A 21,228-nucleotide genomic window follows, 5' to 3' on the forward strand; every position below is an offset into this window, starting at 1 on the left:
AATACTAAGGATTGGCCCTGGGAGATGGGGTCCCTGGGCCTGAAGTGGCCCAGGGGAGAGGGGCCACGCAGCCCCCCTCCAGCGAAACTTTAAAAACAAACGATGGAGTCTAGGCCCTGGGGGATGGGGTCACTGGGCCAAAAGTGGCCCTAGGAAGGGGGGCCAGAAGGCTCCCATCCCCCCCCAAAAAAGAACAGAACAAGGTAAAGCCAAGGGGATGGGGTCCCTTGGCCAAGAATGGCCTCAGGAGGAGTGTCACACAGCTCCCTCCTTAAAAATGTTTTTTTTTTAATTAAATACATTTGTGGCTATGTCCCGGAGGATGGGGTCCCTGGGGCAGAAATCGGCCATGGGAGGGGGCCACGCAGCCTACCTTCCCATTTTTGTACAAAAAATAAAAAATTAAAATAGGTCAGAACCTGGGGGATGGGGTCCCCAGACCCCAAAAAATACAAAAAGAAAGGGGGCCACACTTCTAAAAATGTTTTTAAAAAAATCAAAAGCTGGCATGTCGCAGGAGGCCCGCCCCCTCCCTGCACCACTTTGCAAACACACCCCCTGGTGCGTTCTAAGTTGGGGGATGAAGTCCTCTTCATTCCTGAGGGACCCCGGGGGCCAACTAGCCTACCCGGTACCACCAGTAAGCCTCGCACTGTGGGATTGCTGAGAGGTGGTCCGATGCCACAACACTTTTTACACCACTCTGCAAACTTCCCTCTTGGTGCACTGCTGGTGGAGTGATGAGGTCCTCTTCTGTCCTGGGGACCTTAGGACTAAAGTGGACTTTATCCCCTGAGCAGCAGTGCGCCAGGAGTTCAGTTTACAGAGTGGTGTAAAAAGGGGGCGTGGCCTTTGAGCACTCTCAGCAATCCAGCTATATACCGGGCTTACTGGAGGTAACAGGAGGGCTAGTAGGGCCCCAGAGACCCTCAGGAGGAAAACGGACTTCATCCCCTGCCCAAGAGCACACTAGGAGGCTCATTTGCAGAGTGGTGGTGAAAGGGGGCGTGGCCTGTGTCCACTTCTCAGCAATAACACTGTGTGGGGCTTACTGGAGGCAAGAGATAGGCTAATTGGCCCCTAAGGAACGCCAGCAGCAAAGGGGACCTCAATCCTCATCCAAGAGCGCATCAGGGAGCACGTTTCCAGAGTGGTGGGCAAAGAGGGCATTGCCTGCTATGAGAACTTAGTAATCCTGCTATGTGAGGCTTACTGGAGGTAATAGGAGGGGTAGTTGCCCCCCAAGGATGTCCTTGGGGGCCAACTACCCTTTTTGTTCGCTCCAGTAAGTCCCACACAGTGGGATTGCTAAAACATCTTCAGAGGCCACCCACCCTTTCTCCACCACTCTGCAAACGCGCCTGAGGGATGTAGTCCCATTTACTCCAGAAGGACTTTGGGGGCCGAGAAGCCCTCCTGGTACTAAGTCCTAGACAGCAGAATTTCTCAGCGCTGGTCAGAGGCCCAGCTCCCTTTCTCCACCACTCTGCAAATGCGACTACTTGTTAAAGAAGGTTTTGCAATGTAATAGGATTTGCATTTGCGAGAATTAGAGCTATTGACATTGTAAATGCAAACGTTTCTTACTAATGTTTTTTGGAGTGGAGTGGATGTACGTTGTGTGTAGTGGAATTATGTGGTATGTTGTACAGTGAAAATATGTGGATAGAAAGTATGTGGTATTTAGTGAATAGGAATTATGTGAAGTGGGATTATGTGTTATGGAGAGTAATTATGTGGTATGGTAGTCTGTTTTGTTGAGTGGTAACCTCAGGTTTAGTCTTCCTCACTTTCATTGAAGCTCAAATATGAACTCAGTGAGACAAAAAAGAGAAGGCAGCCCTGAGGAGCACTTGTGGACCTAGTCAGAGGTATGAGGTGGGCCACTAGAATTATGTTACTGTTTGGCTGCATCAACTTTCGCACAATTATACATTTTGTGCATTAGCCACATATTTCATCATCTGCTCCCTAATCTGCAGATTTGAACAAAGAAAGCCTTGTTTCTAGGTCAAAGGGCTCACATTTTAACAATAATACAGCAACAAGTGTTACAGAATGGTGAAAGGCCCTTTGCAAACTTAGAATGGTCACCTGTTACTTATTTCTAAATGTGGGTGTTAAATTGGTACTAATGGCGTGCAAGCCATTCTTGCTTCCTTCTGTGCCTCTGTTGCATCTTTCTGCATTTCTGTTGCTTCTTTTGGTACATTTCTTTCTTTTTCTGCACTTTTCTTGCCTCTTTCTGCAAATCTCTTGTACTTTCTGCATCTCTCTTCCCTCTTGTTGCACATCTGTTGCCTCTTTCTGTACTTCATTTGCTTCTTTCTGTACCTCTCTTGCCTCTTTTTGCACCCTTCTTCCCTCTTTCTACACCTCTCCTGCCTTTTTCTGTACCCCTCTTATATCTTTCTGCACCCTTTCTGCCTCTTTCTGCACCTCTTGTCCTTCTTTCTGCACTTATTTTGTTTCTTTCCGCACCTGTCTTGATATTTTCAGCACCCACTTGCCTCTCTCACCAACCCTCTTCTTCCCTCTTTCTGCACTTTGGTTGCTTCTTTCTACACTTATATTGCTTCTTTCTGCACCTTAATTGCCTCTTTCTGCACCTCAATTGCCTCCTTCTGCAGTTCACGTACCTCCTTCTGTACTTCACTTGCCTCTTTCTGTAACTCTCTTGCCTCTTTCTGTACCACTCATGCATCTTTCTACACCTCACTTGCTTCTTTATGTACCCCTTTTGCCTGTTTCTGTACCCCTCTTCCCTCTTTGTGTAACTCTCTTGCCTCGTTCTACACCTCTATTCCCTCTTTCTGCACCACTCTTTCTGTACCTCTGCTCCCTCTTTCTTCACCTGTATTGTCTCTTTCTGCATCCTCTGTGCCTCTTTCAGCGCCTCTGTTGCTTCTTTCTGCAGTTCTCTTCCTCTTTCTGCAACTCTTCTGCCTCTTTCTGTACCCCTCTTGCCTCTTTGTGCACCTCTCCTACCCCTTTCTGTACCCCTTTAGTCTCTTTTTCTATTTGTTGGTTCTTTCTGCACCACCTTTGCTTATGTTCTGCACTTCACTTTCCTCTTTCTGTACCCCTCTTGCCTCTTTCTGCACCTCTGTTGGTTCTTTCTGCACTGCTCCGGCTTCTTCCTGAACCTCTGTTCCAAATTTCTGAATCCCTCTAGCCTTTTCTGTACCCCTCTTCCCTCTTTCTGCACCTCTATTTCCTCAGTCTGCCAACTTGTTCCCTCTTTCTGCACCCCTTCTGCCTATTACAGCAACTCTCTTGCCTATTTCTGTAGTTCTATTGCCTCCTTCTGCACCCCACTTGCCTCTTTTTGCACCACTGTTGGTTGTTTTGCACTGCTCTTGCTTTTTTCCGTACCTCTCTTGCCTCTGTCTGCACCTCTGTTCCCTCTTTCTGTACCTCTTTTGCCTGTTTCATCAACTCTCTTGCCTCTTTCTGTAGCCCTCTTGCCTCCTGCTGCATCTCTGTTGCTTCATTCTGCTTCCTTGTTGCTCCATTCTGCACTTTCTGTGCTTCTTTCTGCACCTGTCTTGCTTCTTTCTGAACACCTGTTGTCTCTTTCTGTGCTTGTCTTCCCTATATCTGTACCTGTTTGCCTGTTTCTGCATCTCACTTGCCTATTTTTGCTTCTTTCTACACCTCTGTTGCTTCCTTCAGCAATTCTCTTGCCTCTTTCTGCACTTCTCCTACCTCTTTCTGCATCTCTCTTACCTCTTTCTGCACCTCTCTTACCTCTTTCTGTACCTTACTTGCATCATTCTGCAGATCTCTTGCCTCCTTCTGCACCTGCTTTGCTTCTTTCTGAACCCCTGTTGTGTCTTTATGTACCTCTGTTTGCACATTTCTTGCCTCTTTATGCATTTCTCTTGCCTCTTTATGCACCCCTGGCACGTCATTCTGCACTTTCCATTCTTCTTTCTGCATCTGTCTTGCTTCTTGCTGCACCCCTGTTGTCTCTTTCTGCACTTGTCTTCCTGCTTTCTTACTTCTTTCTACACCTTTGTTGCCTCTTTCAGCAATTCTCTTGCTCTTTCTGCAGTTCTCTTGCCTGTTTCTGCACCCTCTTGCTGACCCATCTTCCCTCTTTGTGCAACTCTCTAGACTTTTTCTATACCTCTCTTCTCTCTTTCTGCACCACCATTGCCTCTTTTTGTACCTCTGTTGCTTCTTTCTGCACTTCTCTTGCCTGGTTCCGCACCCTTTGTGCCCTCTTCAACAACTCGGTTGCTTCTTTCTGCAATTCTTTTCCTTCTTTCTGCACTCCTCATGCCTCCTTCTACACCTCTAATTGCTTCTTTCTGCCTTTCACTTGGTTATTTCTGCACTACTCTTGCCTCTTTCTGCACCCCTTTTGCCTCTTTGAGCACCTCTTTTGCTTCTTTTTGCACTTCTCTCTCTCCTCTTTCTGCACCCTTCTTGCCTCTTTGTGCACCTCTGATGCTTTTTTCAGCAGATCTCTTGCTTCTTTCTGCACCTCACTTGCCTGTTTCAGCACCTCTGTTGCTTTTTTCTGCAGCTCTCTTGCTTCTTTCTGCTCCTCTCTTCTCTCTTTCTGCACCTCTCTTGCCTCTTTCAGCAGCTGTTACTTCTTTCTGCACTTCTCTTCCTTCTTTCTGCACCTCTCTTGCTTCTTTCTGCACCCCACTTGTCTCTTTCAGCACCTCTGTTGTTTTTTCTGCAGATCCCTTGCCTCTTTTTGCACCTCACTTGCTTCTTTCAGCACCTTTGTTGCTTTTTTATGCAGATCTCTTGTCTCTTTCTGCACACCTTGTTTCTCTTTCTGCACATCTCTTGCCACTTTCTGCACCCTTGTCCCCTCCTTCTGGACCTGTCCTGCCTGAGTCTGTACCTCTCTTGCCTCATTCTATACCTCTGTTGCTTCTTTCTGTACTTCTATTCCCTCTTTCTCTACCTCTGTTGCTTCTTTATGCACCTCACTTGCCTCTTTCAGCTCCACTGGATTTTTTCTGTAGATTTCTTGCCCCTTTCTGCATCCAAATTTTCTCTTTCTGCTCCTCTCTTGCCTCTATCTGCACCCCTCTTCCCTCTGTCTGCTCCTTCCCTGCCTGTTTCTGCACCTTTCTTGCCTTTTTCTGTGCCTCTGTTGCCTCTTTCTGCACCCTTCACATCACTTTCTACACCTCTGGTACTTCTTTCTGCACATCTCTTCCTTCTTTGTGCACCCCTCCTCCCTCTTTCTGTACCCCTCTTGCCTCTTTTTGTATCTCTGTTGGTTCCTTATGCACTGCTCTTGCTTCTCTCTGCACCGTACTTGCCTTTCTCTGCACTTCTCTTGCTTCTTTTTAAACCTCTGTTGCTTCTTTCAGCAATTCTCTTGCCTCTTTTTGCACTTCTCTTCCTTCATTCTGCACCCCTCCTACCTCTTTCTATATCTCTCTTGCCTATTTCTGCACCTCTCCTATCTCTTTCTGCACCCTCTTGCCTCTTTTTGCACCTCTGCTGGTTCTGTCTGCTTTGCTCTTGCTTCTTTCTGCACCTTACTTGCTTCTTTTTACACTGTTCTTGCCTCTTTCTACACCTCTGTTGCTTTTTTCAGTAATTCTCCTGCCTCTTTCTTCAGTTTTCTTGCCTGTTTCTGCACACCTCTTACCTCTTTCTGCACCCATCCTCTCTCTTTGTGCAACTCTTTAGCCTCCTTCTACACCTGTCTTCCCTCTTTCTGCACCACGTTTGCCTCTTTTTGTACCTCTGTTGCTTCTTTCTGCACTTCTCTTGCCTCTTTCTACACCCTTTGCGCTTCTTTCAGCACCTCTGTTGCTTCTTTCTGCACTTCTTTTCATTCTTTCTGCACTCCTCGTGCCTAGTTCTGCACATCTGTAGCTTCCTTCTGCACTTCTCTTAGTTCTTTCTGCACTGCTCTTGCCTCTTTCTGCATCCCTCTTGCCTCTTTGAGTACCTCATTTGCTTCTTTCTTCACTTCTCTCCCTTCTTTCTGCACCCCTCTTGTCTCTTTGTGTACCTCTCATGCTTCTTTCTGCACTTCTATAGCCACTTTCTATACCTTCTCTTGCTTCTTTCTTCAGCTGACTTGCCTCTTTCAGCACCACTGTTGCTTTTTTCGGCAGATCTCGTGCCTCTTCTTGCACCACAGTTGCCTGTTTCAGCACCTCTGTTGCTTTTTTCTGCAGATCTCTTGCCTCTTTCCATATCCCTATTTTCTCTTTCTACTCCCCCTTGCCTCTTCCTGAACCCATGTTCCCTCTTTCTATACCTTTCCTGCCTATTTCTATACCTCTCTTGCCACGTTCTGTACCTCTGTTGTTTTTTCTTCACTTCTCTTGCTCTTTCTGTACCCTCATACCTCTTTCTGTACCTCTCTTGCCTCTTTATGCACCTCTCCTTCCTTTTTCTACATCCCATCTTGCCTCTTTTTGCACCTCTGTTGGTTTTGTCTGTGCTGCTCTAGCTTCTTTCTGCACCTTGCCTCCTTCTGTACTTCTCTTGCTTCTTTACACAGGTCTGTTGCTTCTTTCAGCAATTTGTTTTGCCTCTCTCTGCACTTCTCTTCAATCTTTCTGCATCCCTCCTGCCTCTTTCTGTACTTCTCTTGCCTCTTTCTCTACCTCTATTTTCTCTTTCTGCACTTCACTTGCTTATTTCTGCACCTCTCTTGCCTCTTCTAGCAACTCTGTTGCTTCTTTCTGTACTTCCCTTGCCTCTTTCTGTACCTCCTAGATAGAGAGAGGTAGTTTCAATCCCAATGCCTTATTATGTACTAGGGCCTTACAGGTGAGGTCATGCCAATCACAGGGGTATCCAACTGTATGTAGGAGTTTTCACTGTATTCTGTCTTTCAGCATAGCACTGGCTCCGAGACTGGTTAGTCAGAGTCAGTTTCCACCAGAACCAGTCAGCAAAAAGTTGGGGGCACAGGATGACTTTGCAACAAGCCCTATTTCTGCACCTCTGTTGGTTCTTTCTTCATATCTCTTGCTTCTTTCTTCACTTTTCTTCCTCGTTCTGGACTTCTGCACTTCACTTGCTTATTTCTATACTTTTCTTGCCTCTTTCTGCACCTCTGAGTTAGAGGTAGTTTTAATACCCCAGCCCTAATATGTACTAGGGCCTTACACAGTATGTCATGCCAATCATAGGGGTACCCCAACCTATGGTATACCCTACTGTGTGTGTAGGTATTTTCACTGTATTCTAAGGGCTCCATTACGATATCGGGCGGATTGCCTCCGCCAGGGTGGCGGTGGCCACCGCCACCCTGGCGGAGGCAATCCGCCCGACAACCACTCTAGTTTTCCCCTCCGCCTGATTAGGATGGCGGAGGGGACAATGGCGGACGGAAAGACCGTCCGGCGCTTTACCGCCGCGGTCGCCCTGCGACCGCGGCGGTAATAGATTAATATGGTGGCGGTGTCCAATGGACACCGCCAGCCATATTACAATGGCAATATGTAGAGGCCTTTCCGCGGCGGCAATGCCGCCACGGAAAGTTAGAGTGAAGGAAGAGGGGTCCCAGACAGCCAGACACTTATTCATACGTTGATTATAATATTCAAGAAGGAAAATTTCAACATATAAGTCAGTGGTTACGTTGAATTTATTTCACAATGTAACCCAAAGAATCAATAAATGGTTCAAGCAAATAGTGAAAAATTCATTTGCAATTCATAAGCATTTGCGTGCCCACATAGAAAAAGGGGGGTAGGAAGTGAGGTGAGGGATGAAAGTGAAAATAGTGACAAAATACATCAATACTCAATTATACATCATTGAATAAAGATTCTTTAACATATATATATACACCGGTCTCCTAAATTCGGAGCCACGTACAAAGGAGCGTATCACAATCCAAAGTCAAAAAAGACAGTATCTCCTATATAGGGCTGTATGAATCATATATAACCAAAGGAGTACATATCAAGAAAAAACGTCTACGTTTCGACCCTGAGCGGTAGGTTGAATAGCCCTTACAGGCGGGTCTTCATCAGGACATTGGAGAGGTGGGCAGACCTCCTAGGGTGAAAATAAAATAAAAATACTACTTAATAGGGTAGTGATTCCCCGAATACCTCTGCGTGTGTGGTCCGCAGGGCAATACATTAAAAAATACAGTGATCTTAGGAGGACTATCATATGTACAAGAGCTATTACCTTAGGAAGGGGAGGTGCGAAGCAGTGGCCTTCACCATAGGTCGTTACCACAGCCAGATATTCTAAACGAAAAAAAGGGCGAACCCCAGGATTTAATACCAGGCATTACAAGAAAAATCAATCAAGGCATGTTGTGCTACAAAGAGCGGGAGGGAGATCGTACCTTCAGTCCCTTGTAAATCGTCACGTGCGATGTCAAATAGAATTAATCTGCATCACTAGAGAAAATAAGTACAAAAACTAAGTAAGAGACCGGTGGCCTCAGTAGGCATTCACAAAGATTAGTGCAAATGGCATTGAGTTTTGAAATACCCAAGGTGGAGGCGATCGTTTACCTTGTCAATATAAATTACAGGCGTGGTCTCTAGGCAGTCAATTGCGAAGGACTCGTGTAACCAAACTTATTCTGCGTCGCTGGAAAAAATAAATGAGAGCGTGGCCTCAATGGGCATTCACACAGATTGGAAAAATTCCAAATTACATTTAATAACGAAGGGCCCAGGTTAGAGGGGTTCGTTTACCTGGTCGGACAAAATACTGGCGTGGTCTCGAGGCACTCAATGCAAACGACTCGCGTAACCAGGAAGTGGCTGCGAGGGGGCGTGGTTACGTTTATAACGTCGAGTGCAGACACAGTGAACGGACTGTGTAGTTGCTAGGCAATGAAGGACGCTTAGGAAAAAGTTCCGCGATGACTCGGTCGCAGAGTATTTAACCCAGTACTGATTAAGAGCAAAACAGACTTGAAAAAGAATGAACAAATTAATGAAAAAATTGATGAAAAAAGTTAAAAAAGCCCGGGCTAGCAGGAAGCTTCTAAAATGGGGGGCGCTCATCAGATAGTATACATGAACTTATCCCAGACACGGGGCTTCTCACATATAATTGCACATTATTACATTGGTGTGTCTGTACCTGCCCCACGGCGGTAAAAGACACTCCATTCATGTGTACATATGATACCATTTAGGAAAAAGCATATGATACTATTCAAGAGAAATTAGCAGGGTGAGAATCACTTGGTCGCTCTCAGAGTGTATGCATACGGGAGCTGATACCATATGATTTCATCTTATTACAATTACAATTGAGTGCCTATGTCTACCCGCTATGTATGCTGAAGGCACAGTCCACAATTATGCATGGATATGGTACAATTCAGGGAAAGATGAATGAAAACATGCAAGATGCGTGCATGTACCTACCACGCAGGGTGGTAAAATGCAATTGCGTTTAGATAATAAGACTGTACTAGCGTTTAGATAATAAGACTGTACTAAAATACATATGAGGGGCATTGTTCAAGGGGTATTAACAGGCTACTCATAGGATCGCTAGTTGCGCGAAACTGCTATCAGATTCGTTCAGGCCATTCCGTACTGAATCAAAAATGTGCATCCATTTTAGTTCTCTCAGGTTTAGTATTGGAGCAATATTACCACCCCTAGGTCCCAATTTCACCTGTTCCAAAATAACCCATCTCAGGCTTTCCGGTACGTGATTGTTTTTGAGACAGTGTTCCACAAGGGGAGCCGCTTCCACCGCACATCGTATTCTACTGCAATGTTGCAAGAAGCGCGATTTCATGCGCTGTTGTGTTTGGCCCACATATATTAAATTACATGGACAAATGATGCAGTATATTACATCCTCCGTGTTGCAATTCGTGTGTGATTTGAGTTTCACACGATGGTGTTTGAAGGTGAACTCCTTGGTTTGGATAGTTGATGGGCAGGCCTTGCAATTGCCACACTTGAAATGTCCCAAGATTGGAGGAAGGTTCCAGAGGGACGTGATGGTCGGATTGGGGGTGGTACCCAAAAGTGAACATACCACATGGTCACGTATATTCTTGCCTTTCCTGAAGGAGTGTAGGGGTAGATCTTGGCACCCCAGGTCATTCGATATCATTGGCCAATGACTGTTGACCACTTTTTTAATCTCATTGCTCTTCGTGGAAAAAGTTGTAACGCAAATGAGTTTTTGATCATTGTTATTCGTACGTTCATTGGATTGGAGTAGCATCTCTCGTGGGTTAAACCATGCTCTCTTACGAGCCTTTTTAGTAAGTCTTTTAGGGTAGCCTCGTTCGATTAAACGATCCATCAATTTCTGTGACTCCTCCATATAATTTTCCTTCCTGCTACAGTTGCGTCGAATTCTGAGAAATTGCCCAAAGGGTAAGTTGTCCCTCAGGCTCCTCGGGTGGTGGCTAGTGTATTGCAGCAAAGAGTTTCGTTCTGTTGGTTTTCGAAACAGATTGGTATGTAGTGCCCCATCTTCTGCAATTATTACCAGGTCAAGAAAATTGACCTTGTATTTGTCGAATTCGATCGTGAATTGTATGTCACATGATCTGTTGTTGAGCCAGCTGAAGAAATGGTTTAAGTCGTCATCATTACCAGACCAAATCAGGAGGATGTCGTCTATATATCTCATCCATAATTTAATTCCTGACCGGAAGGGATTGATATCATTCAAGACGAAAGCAGTTTCAAATGCGGACATGAAGATAATCGCAAGGTCCGGAGCATAGGCCGCCCCCATCGCCACACCCTTGGTCTGTAAGTAGAACGAATTTTGGAAAATAAAGAAGTTGCGCATCATCGCTATCTTGAGTAATAGGACAATGAATCTAGTGGGAACCTGTACAGGAGCTGCCCGTTTATCCAATGCTAGAGCAGCCACAACAAGTGCTTCATCCTGCGGGATACTCGTGTACAAGGACACGATATCACACGTGGCCAATAGTTCCTTACTGTGATCAAAAGGGCGTCCGTCGACAATGTTAATAGTGTGTGTGGTGTCCCGCAGGTAAGTTTCTGTCTGTTCAGCCAGTGGTTTTAAAAAGAAGTCTATGTACCGGCACAGTGGTTCCAATATTGATCCACACCCCGACACTATAGGTCGGCCTGGCGGATTTTGTAGGTCTTTGTGGACTTTGGGCAAAGTGTAGATAGTTGGTATCCTAGGGTTGCTTTGATTGAGATACTGGTACTCTTGTTCTGACAGGAAACCCTCATCTCTCCCTTCCTTGGTAACTCTTTGTATTTCAGCAGCCAAATCCTTTGAAGGATCACCCGGTAGTTTCCTGTAGCTGACCCCGTCTGATAGTTGTCTCATAATTTCATCTCTGTAGTTACTTACATTCTGGACAATGATGGCCCCGCCCTTGTCTGCTGGTTTAACTATGATGTCCGTATTGTCCCTGATGGATGATAAAGCCATGCGTTCAGCTTTGCTGATGTTAAATTTGATATACCTGGGCTCTTTCAGGATTCGATTAACATCCCGGAGGACCAGGCTCTCATATGCCAAGATAGTGCTGGTCATTGCATAGGTAGGAGGCACAAAAGTGGATGGTATTCGAAGGCCAGTTGTTGTTCCTGTGATCATATGCGGTTTGTCCTTAAAGAAATATCTCAGTCGGATTTTTCTGAAGAAATTATGGAGTTCCCTGATGGTATTGAACTCATTGGGTAGAGAGGTTGGCACGAAAGACAAACCCCGGCTCAGTACTTTGACCTCTTCATTGTTGAGATTCTGTGACGAAATATTTATAACAGGGTTGCTAGGCTGCCTTACCACCTGTAGGTCTTCCGGCGGGTGGATCTCTCTCCATGATCCTCCTGTTGGAAGTGGACCTGTTTGGTGCCGCGCCCTCTGTCGTTGTTCCAAGTGGGGTCCACCATTTGTTGGCCTCTGCCGGTACCCCATGCCCAGTTGTTGCCCCGTCCTCGTGGGGGTCTCCATCCTCCCCGTCCTAAAAAAGGTTGGGGGTAAGTAGGGCCGTATGTATCCTGGTAACCGTAGGTGCCACTTGGGTCAGACTGAGCGGAGTCCTCACCTGAGCTATAGGAGGAATCCGAAAAAGTCGAATAATTTCGTCTACCCCTATAGCCACCACGACCACGATTGGCGAAACGTCCTTGGGGGTCTTGGCGGTAGTAGTCCTCTTGGAGGTACGGGTATGTCTTCTTTTTGTCGTATAAGCGAACGGAAAGTTAGGCGGAGATTGGTGCGGGGCCCCCCTGCAGGGCCCCCAGGTTGCCACCAGTGTCGGGGGGCACATGGGGGGTACCTATGGTACCCCACCACATTTGCATATGCAAAGCGACAGGCACCGCGCGGTGCCTGCCGCTTTGCATATGCAAATGCAAAAAAGCATTTTTCAGATTGTGGCGGGCGGTGCAGAGTGCACCGCCCGCCACAATGATGGGAATACAGGATGCGCCCGCCACTGTGGCGGGCGCATCCTAATGCTGCCAACGGGACCCCCGCCCTCATGGCGGCCGGTCCCTAGTACCGTGAGGATGGCGGGCGGGCAAAGTCCGCCCGCCATCCTAATGGGGCCCTAAGTGTCTTTCAGCATAGCACTGGCTCCGGGCCTGATTAGTCAGAGTCCATTACCACCAGTACCAGTCATCAAAAAGTTGGGGGCACAGGATGACTTTGCAAGAAGGCCTCTTTCTGTACCTCTGTTGGTCCTTTCTGCATATCTCTTGCTTCTTTTTACACTTTTTTTGTCTTTCTGGACTTCTTTTGCCTCTTTCTGTATTCCTCTTGCTTTTTTCTATGCTTTTCTTCCTCTTCCTGCATGTGTCCTACCTCTGTAGGCTTAGCTAGAAATTATCATTTAAAAAATATTTGAAATTCACGGAAAAAACCATAGGCTTCAGGGACGTTATAGTTAAACATTAGCATTTTAAAAACTTTCAAAATTCACTAAAAAAATCATAGGTTTCAGGGACATTATAGTTAGAAATTAGCATTTGAAAAACCTTAGAAATTCACTGAAAAAAACATAGGTTTCTGGGATGTTACAGTTAGTTGGACATTTCACTCGTATAAAACCAGGGAAATTCGGCTGTTATAGTTAGTTGAGCTAACTATAACTTGCGCCCCGCAATGCCCTGCTGATACCGTCAAATATTACATCATTTATGACATGGTCAGTGACATAACTGATGACATTACTGATGACATCTCAAATGACAAACTGGTATGTTAGGTTCATAGGAGAGGCTATTCTCAATACCACTACCGTGAGATAGCCTGATGCATGTGCATGCACTATGTGGCATGCACTATGCGGCATGCATCATGTTGTGCATGCCACACAGTGCATGCACAAAAGTGCAATTGATATTCTGCGCCCACCACCGTGGGTAGATATGCCTGGAGGCCCTGTTGGGGGCCCCTTCCTTGCCTTTCTGCCAGCATTTTCATGCCAGGATTCAAGTCTTAATATGGACTTCAACACCCTAGACCAGGCCCTGCGCCTGCCACCTTTGTACACAACCAAGCCGCAACCCAACAGACTTTGCTCTGCTGGACCCCATTCACTACAGATGACCCACTCAAGACCAAGAAGAGCTTCTACTCAGGAGTCCTGACCAATCCATGCCCATCCCACATCTTCCACAGAGCATTCACCGCCATTGCAACCCAGCTTCCTTGGACCGACAGACCCCTCTCCCTCCTCCCCTCCCATCCAAGGTCATTGAGAAGGCCATCATCGCTCAACTATCCTAATATATCTAAGTGAACCATGTCCTGGAGATCTCCCAATCTGGCTTCCCCCCCAAAAAATGCATGGAGACCGCACTCCTCGCTGCCACAATGGCATCCTTTCTCTCCTCGAGACCGCAGACCTCATCCTACTGGATCTCTTGCCGCCTTCGGCACTGTCTCCCAATGCACCCTAATCTCGAGACTCCAGGACGCTGACATGGCTCTTGACTAGAACCACTCCTTCCTCACTGGCCGGACCCAGACATCAGACTACCACCGTTCTTCTCAGAACCCACAAAGAACAGCTGTCATGTGCCCAAGGATTCATCCCTGAGCCCCACCCTCTTCAACATCTACAAGGCCCCTTGCAGCCATCATCAGAAGCCACAGACTCAACATAATCTCATATGCCTGAGAATATAGAGCACTCATGGGCACTCCCTATAGTAATCAAAATCACCCAGAGTACCGGATAGGTAAAATTGCTCCAAATATCCGATACCGGGAATGCGTCACTTAACAAGTGGTAATAGTCGATGAAGTCACACACTGTTCTTATTTGCATGAAATGTACAGTCATGCAAATAAGAACAGTGTGTGACTTCATAGACTATTACCACTTCTTAAGTGACGCATTTCCGGTCTCTGATATTTGGAGAAATTTTACCTATCCGGTACTCTGGGTGATTTTGATTACTAGAGGGTGTGCTCATGAGTGCTCTATATTCTCAAGTTTGTACACACATTAGGGCACTTCTGTGTGAGTAATATCTTTTGGTAGTAGGTGCATTTGAGCGAAGTAAGCACCTCAGAATAAATTACAATGTTTAGCTAATATTGATTCACCCTATGTTACTATATATTTTGACACTTTTTGATCCATTGATTGTGCGTTTTTTTACCTATTTTGGGAACCAGTACTACCAATTTATATGTAGCTCATCTCATACGCCGATGAGACCCAGCTGATCCTCTCCCTCAACAACTAACCCAAACCTGCCAGAACCAACTTCCACAATGGAACTTGGGATGACTCCTGGTGGCCTGCCCCTCTGGGATCTCCCCTCACCTTGACAGACCATGCATGCAACCTCAGCATCATACTGGGCTCATTGCTTATTATGAACTGCCAAATCAATGCAGTTTCCTCTGCATGCTTCCACACACTCCGCCTGCTTTGAAAGATGTTCAGATGGATCCCCAAAGAATCCAGAGAGATGGTCAACCACACACTCATCACCAGAAAACTCGAGAAAGACAAAGAACTCTATGCCGGAGTCACGACAAAACAGCTCAAGAAACTTCAGAACATCCAAAAGGCTGCTGCCAGACTGGTACTTGAAGTCCCCCACCTCAGCCACAACACCTCCGACAACTTTACTGGCTCACTCACCCACGCCTACAAGCTCTTACATTATTAAGGACCAGAATCCCTCAACCACCACCTCACATTCTACATACTGGCCAGATAACTCTGATCCTCCCAATTCAAACTTGCCTCCGCATCCAGGATTCACAAGACTAGACCCGGAGGAAGGTCATTCTCCCACCTTGCCACCAAGGCCTGGAAGATCCAGGCCCTTCACCTCAGGTAATCTGTGTGGCTGACCCAAATCAGGAAGGACCTCAAGACCTGGTTCTTCAAATGATCCCCCACACAGACCGACAAGCAGCTGCCCTCCCAGCACCTTCAGATCCTTACATCTTGGTAGGCGTGTTCTACAGTTCCCTGACTGATTGATTAATTGGTAGACTGCTGTGCAGCATTTTTCCATTCCTCCCCACTTTCGACACTGCTGGCACCGCAGGATCCTGGTTGAGTCGGCAATGTTGTACAGGCTGCTGATGGTCCTAATACATTGGGTTGAGCCTGGTGGTCAGAACAACACTGCAAATACAGTACTCCTGGGACCCCTGTACCCATAATAATTCCCCTACATTTCTGATATTTTTGTGTGTTGATATTTTACAATCAATATTATGTCAGTGATCCTTCCCTGAGATGGGAACTACACAGATTTTTGCTTGGCAATAATTTTGGCAAAATTTGTTATACATTGGCTCAGGATTAGTTAAGGGGGTGCAAAGAAAAAAGGGGAATCCTGGTAGAAAGAGGGGTTGAGGGGCTGCTGTGCAGTACTGATGGTGGCAGGAGTGGTCACTCACCATCGGTACCTAGTGATGCGTGTCAGCCTACTAGCGTAGCCCTCCCTGCTCTTATGCCCATAGGCACCCAATGCAGGAGCTGCAGTGTGAGCCCTTACGCCTGCTGGACTCCTAAGAGCAGACATGAACCAAGGCAGCGAGGCACAGCCCTAAGAAGCCCCCACCATGCCAATCAGGGGCCCAGTTATGACAGATATGTAGACAGTTATGTAAAAATATATAGATTAGCTATAAATGATGATATTGTTAAAATATACCATCTGAAATGCTGAGCATTTATTGACCCATCTGTTTACAAAGTCTCTCCAGTCTATCTGGATATTCGTTTTTGAGCATTTTTTATCAATTTCATTGAAAGTTCCAATTTCTGTGCCAGTTAGCTGTGACCTATCAATGACCAAGCCATCTTGAACTCGGAAAATGTTCAGTAGTCATTGTTTTGAAGTACAAGATTTTTACTTCCTTTTATTTTGACCGCCAGCCCTCTGCTCTTCAAGACTCTCTTATCAACAGCTGAGATCTTTATTTCAGTTTCACTGCTTTTTTCCTTCAACAACGGTACCATCTTGCTCTGTCAGAGGATGCCATACATCCATGAGACCATATGAGGAGTTACCCAGCTACTACCTCTTTCACAGACAGAAGATGCATTCGCACATGCAATCGGTAAGACAAGCAGTGTAGACTGTGTCTGCTGGATTTTCCGATTTTAGTTAGTTTTTAGTCAATTTTATATATTGGAGATCAACAAATCAGAGACCAATCTAATATGTTCCCGTCAGAATGTAGCGCTTTGTATCTATGTCATCTTCATGTATAATATATTATATTAGAACATCTTTCAATATTTCTCTTTCTTCTTGTAAATGTGTTGAACGTGTACTACGTTCTCCTGCTTTCCACGTCGATATTCTATGCAAAACGTATTGGATTTTGTCGCTAATTGTCTTGTTTCTCTAGTACAGGGAGGTGGGAGCACATTGATAGGATATCATAAATGTACACTGCTGAATGTGTAGCCCTCTCCTTCCCCTAATGCCAGATTGTGTTATTACTGCACAACACAATGAAAAACCCACTTGCTCTGTCATACTTCTGACGCAAACCTGGACTGCCCTTCTCGAGCTGAAGTCTTGTAGGAGGCACATTGGGGCATATTATCAAGGACAGGCGATACATTATCACCACTTTTATCGGCAGGAAACTGCCGATAAAGCGACGATAATGGCCTTGATAATATGCTCTATGAATTCCAATCGAAGCTTCCGCCGGCCCGGAGGATGCAGATTCACCACAATCCTAATCGGCCCCCTAGTTTCCAAAGGGAAAGGTTTTTTTGATTTGCCTATAACTTTGACATCATGTTACAAATCTTTATGAAACTTTCCAAAAAGTTGCACTTTTTAGGTCAGCTCCTATTTCATAAGTTTGGGGGCGATTCGTCAAGCAGAGGCTGAGAGAAAAGGGGGGTCCCAAAACGCATTTTTCCCATGTTAATTTCCTTAGGAAATTTTTTGACGAGCTACAGCGCGAATTTCTGAACGGAATTACCCCAAATTTGGCAGAAATGTAGAGCTTGGTTCAGAAAGCATCCTTTTTTTAAATGGTGTAAATCCGTTCAGTAGTTTTTGAGAAATTCAAAAAATAAGAGTAAAAAATCAATTTCCCATAGGAAACTTTGTGCAAGGCTACAGCCGAAACTACTGAACAGAATTACCTCAAATTTGGCACAAAGGTGGTGCGTGGGTCAGAAAGCGACCTTTTTTTTAAATGGTGTAAATCCGTTCAGTAGTTGCAGAAAAATTAGAAAACTAACATTTTCGAAAACTGGGCAGAGCCTAAGTCCAGTGCACGAGCTTCACTGTGATTGGCTGCCAACACTTCAAACCAGGAAGTGTTGGCAGCCATCTTGTGGCTCTGTAGAAGCGAGTCGCTACAAAACAAAGAAACAAAGGTAGAAAACAAGAGAAGCGGGCAGAGTAGAAACACCCTGACCCCCTAGGCATGGTAAGCGGGTCCCTGAAGGACCCCCTGGGCCCCAAAAACATATATATATATACATATATATTTTTTTTTTAAATCAGCATAATTCACGCTGGGGTCGTGGGTTCCCATGTTTTATTTCAATGAGACCCCGGGGTGGGTAGGTCCTGGGGACATTTCTTAAAAAATATTAGCGGGGGCTTGCTAGGGCTGTGGGTGCCCTCTGGGGTCCCCGTAGTCTCAGGGCTTTACTCATGTTTGGAGGGGAGTTGCACGGCCCCCTCCTAGGGCTCTCCGCCTGCTTTAGGGGTGTTTGGTCAAGAGGGGGCTGAGAAAAAAGGGGGGACTGAAAACATGTTTTCTCAATGTATTTTCCAATAGAAAATTTAGACAAAGCTACAGGTCAAACTGCTGAACGGAATTACACCAAATTTGGCAGGGAGAAAGGTCTTGGTCCAGAAAGCGCAGTTTTGTTAAAATGGTGTAAATCTGTTCAGTAGTTTTTGAGATATTAAAGGGAAAAATATATATATATATATCTCGTCGGTGCCTTACTCCCGAGCACGGGCTTGCATCTGATTGGCTGCTAACTCTTCAAAGAAGGAAGTGTCCTCTGATTGGCTACTAACACTTGAAACCAGGATGTGTTAGCAGCCATCTTGTGCCTCGCATGGAGTAAAAATATAAAAAGAAAGGTACCGGGGGCAATTTAATATAGCGGAGCTCTGTGTAATGATGATTTGGACACAGTGAAGGTTTAGGATTTATTGACAATAAAGGAGAAACAGGTGAGCTTCAGGCAGCACGACTTCCCCTCCAAGACACTAACAGGAAGATAACCCTTTCACGCTCCCTGTTCCCAACATCACCACGGACGGACGGCTTGTAGTTCTGCCTCTGTGAGTCGAGCAGACGGGCCACAGTTGTCCCTCTGCGAGCCTGGGTTCAAACTGTTCATAAGTCTTACTATATGAGCATTGAAAAGCCATTTTGTGATTCAGTCCGTCAGCTGACATCTGTCCGAGGCATTTCTAAAAACATACTGGAGCTCTGTTTGTGAGAGATACCCCTTTCATGCTGCCTCTACCTACATCAGCAGGTAACGCAACTTCTTCCCACCTCACTAGCATACCGTCAACAACCTTCTTAGGCCCGTAAGTCTCCCTCTGTGAACCACTGGTGGGCTCACAGCTCTTCCGGTGCGCCTTCTCGGGTCCACACTTTTACGAGCCAGTCCGCCGGTTTGCAGGTCTCTGAGAAGAGATGCAATGGAGGCAACGATGATGCAGGTCGGAAACTCAACAATACTCCAACATCCCCCAGCATCAGCTGCTTGTCCGCCATCCCTGCTCACCCCCCACAAACAAATGTGACAGGAATGTTTTTAAATGTGGAGCCTAACAAATCGGCTGGTGTTGCAGTTTTAATAAAAAAGATGCTTGTGAGGTTGGACAAATATGAATATTAGTATGGATTTACATATAAAACATTTTCTTAAAAGAAAACAACAACATATAACACCATGTGCAGCCATGACGTGTCATCCCTCGACAATATGTGAATCACAACCTGCAAGTCAAAAAGAGAAATAAGATGGTGCGTTATGCATCCACCAAAGGAGAGAGAAAGAGAGGAAGAGTGAGATACGAGGAAGATACAAAGAGATAAACAGTGTGAGAGAGAGAATGAGTGAGGGAGAGAGGAAGAGAGAGAGCACAAGAGAAAGAGAGAGAGGAAATCAGAGAGGAAGACAGAGAAAGAGAGAAAGAGTGAGAGAGAGATACAAGGAAGAGAGAAAACGAGAAACAGTGTGAGAGAGAGAGAAAGAGAAGAAGACAGAGAGATAAAGAGAGGAGAGAGAGAGAGAGAAAGAGTGAGAGAGAGGAAGAGAGAAAGAGTGAAACAGTGTGAGAGAGAGGAAGAAAGAGAGAAGAAGAGAGAGGGAGAAAGAATGAGAAAGAGGAAGAGAGAGAGACAAAGAGTGAGAGCGGGGCAGAGAGAAATATTAAGAAAGAAAGAAAGTGTGAGATACAGGGAAGAGAGAAAGAAACAGTGAGAGAGAGAGGAAAAGAGAGACAAACGGTGCGAGAGAGAGGAAGAGAGAGAGAGAAAGTGAGAGTGTGGAAAAGTAAATTTTGCCATGTTCTGTGTCCCTACGTATTCCCCATCTTATGTTATATGTGCATGATTAATATGCATATGTATTCCCTTTTGATCGATTGAAGACACAATTACAGTTGTGTCCATCTCTAGTATGCCAGTTTCCAGTTCTCGTAAAAGCTACGAGTATTAGGCCTATGTAAAGTTATGTTGCCACGTTTCACAGTGTGCACGTTAATTCAGTAAAAGTTCCCGTTCCTAGGCCTCAAAAGGGCCCGGACTCAGATTCAGCTCCTGTCTCCTGAACCCTCGCTGAGGAGCGATACAGCCCCCACCTGTATCCCTGACCCTTCACTTACTTCCTGCCTCACAGTGCCCGGCTCGGCCTGGCTCTGCCTGCCAGTCTGCCAAGAGTATGTTATGATTCTAGTTATCAGTCCAGCCCTCCTTCTCTGCATTCCTAAGCTACTGAATCGCATCAATAGTTTCAGTCATCGTCTAGCCTTTACGTCTCCATGTAAGAGAAATACTGTATTAATGGTCATTTAATATTCCTCGACACACACTACATGTAGAATAATGCATGCACCAGTCTTAGAGTCTGTTAGCCTTTGCCCTGATAACTTTTGGATTCTATCAACATGTTCTCTAAACATCAGATACTAGATAGTGTTTAGGTAGATGTCGCTCTGACTCTCCAGACTTTCGTCTCCTCTTCTAGCGCAGAAGTCATAGCCCCCAGTTCATCCTAGTAACACGTCATTGCCAGCTTGCGCGCACCACTAGGTCAGAGGTCCCGGCTCCTTAGGTAGCCCCCTCCATGTTTCCGCCCCATTTATGACATATTCTGTTACGTTTACATCACATGTCTATGTATACGCCTCTTGTTACACCCACTTTATGCCTTATCTTTCGCGACTGCTATGAACTCCACCCACTGCTACGCCTACTATACTGAATGTAATGCAATTGTTTAACTATAAATATTGTGCACTGTTATTAAAAGTTACCCCTTATGCTCATCCCAGATCCTGCCCCGGCAGCTGCCGGGCCCTGCCATCCTATTCCCGTGCAGGTTGTCCTGTTGCTGTCCTTTATGCTGTATTAAAACCTGCAAACTCCAGCTACCTCGAATCTTGACTCTTATTTATTGAGCTATCTGTTATTGTATATCCTGAAAAATAGATCCGGTATTTAATTATTTATTTACCACATAATGGCGCCCGAATAGGGACTTGCCCTTTCCCCACGCGCCGGAGAAGCCACGCAGGCCCCCTGATCCTCTGCAGCCGTGACGGAACCATACCGTGCACGTGCAGA

Source organism: Lissotriton helveticus, chromosome 9 (genome assembly GCF_964261635.1).
Source record: "Lissotriton helveticus chromosome 9, aLisHel1.1, whole genome shotgun sequence".
Classification (NCBI taxonomy): Eukaryota; Metazoa; Chordata; class Amphibia; order Caudata; family Salamandridae; genus Lissotriton; species Lissotriton helveticus.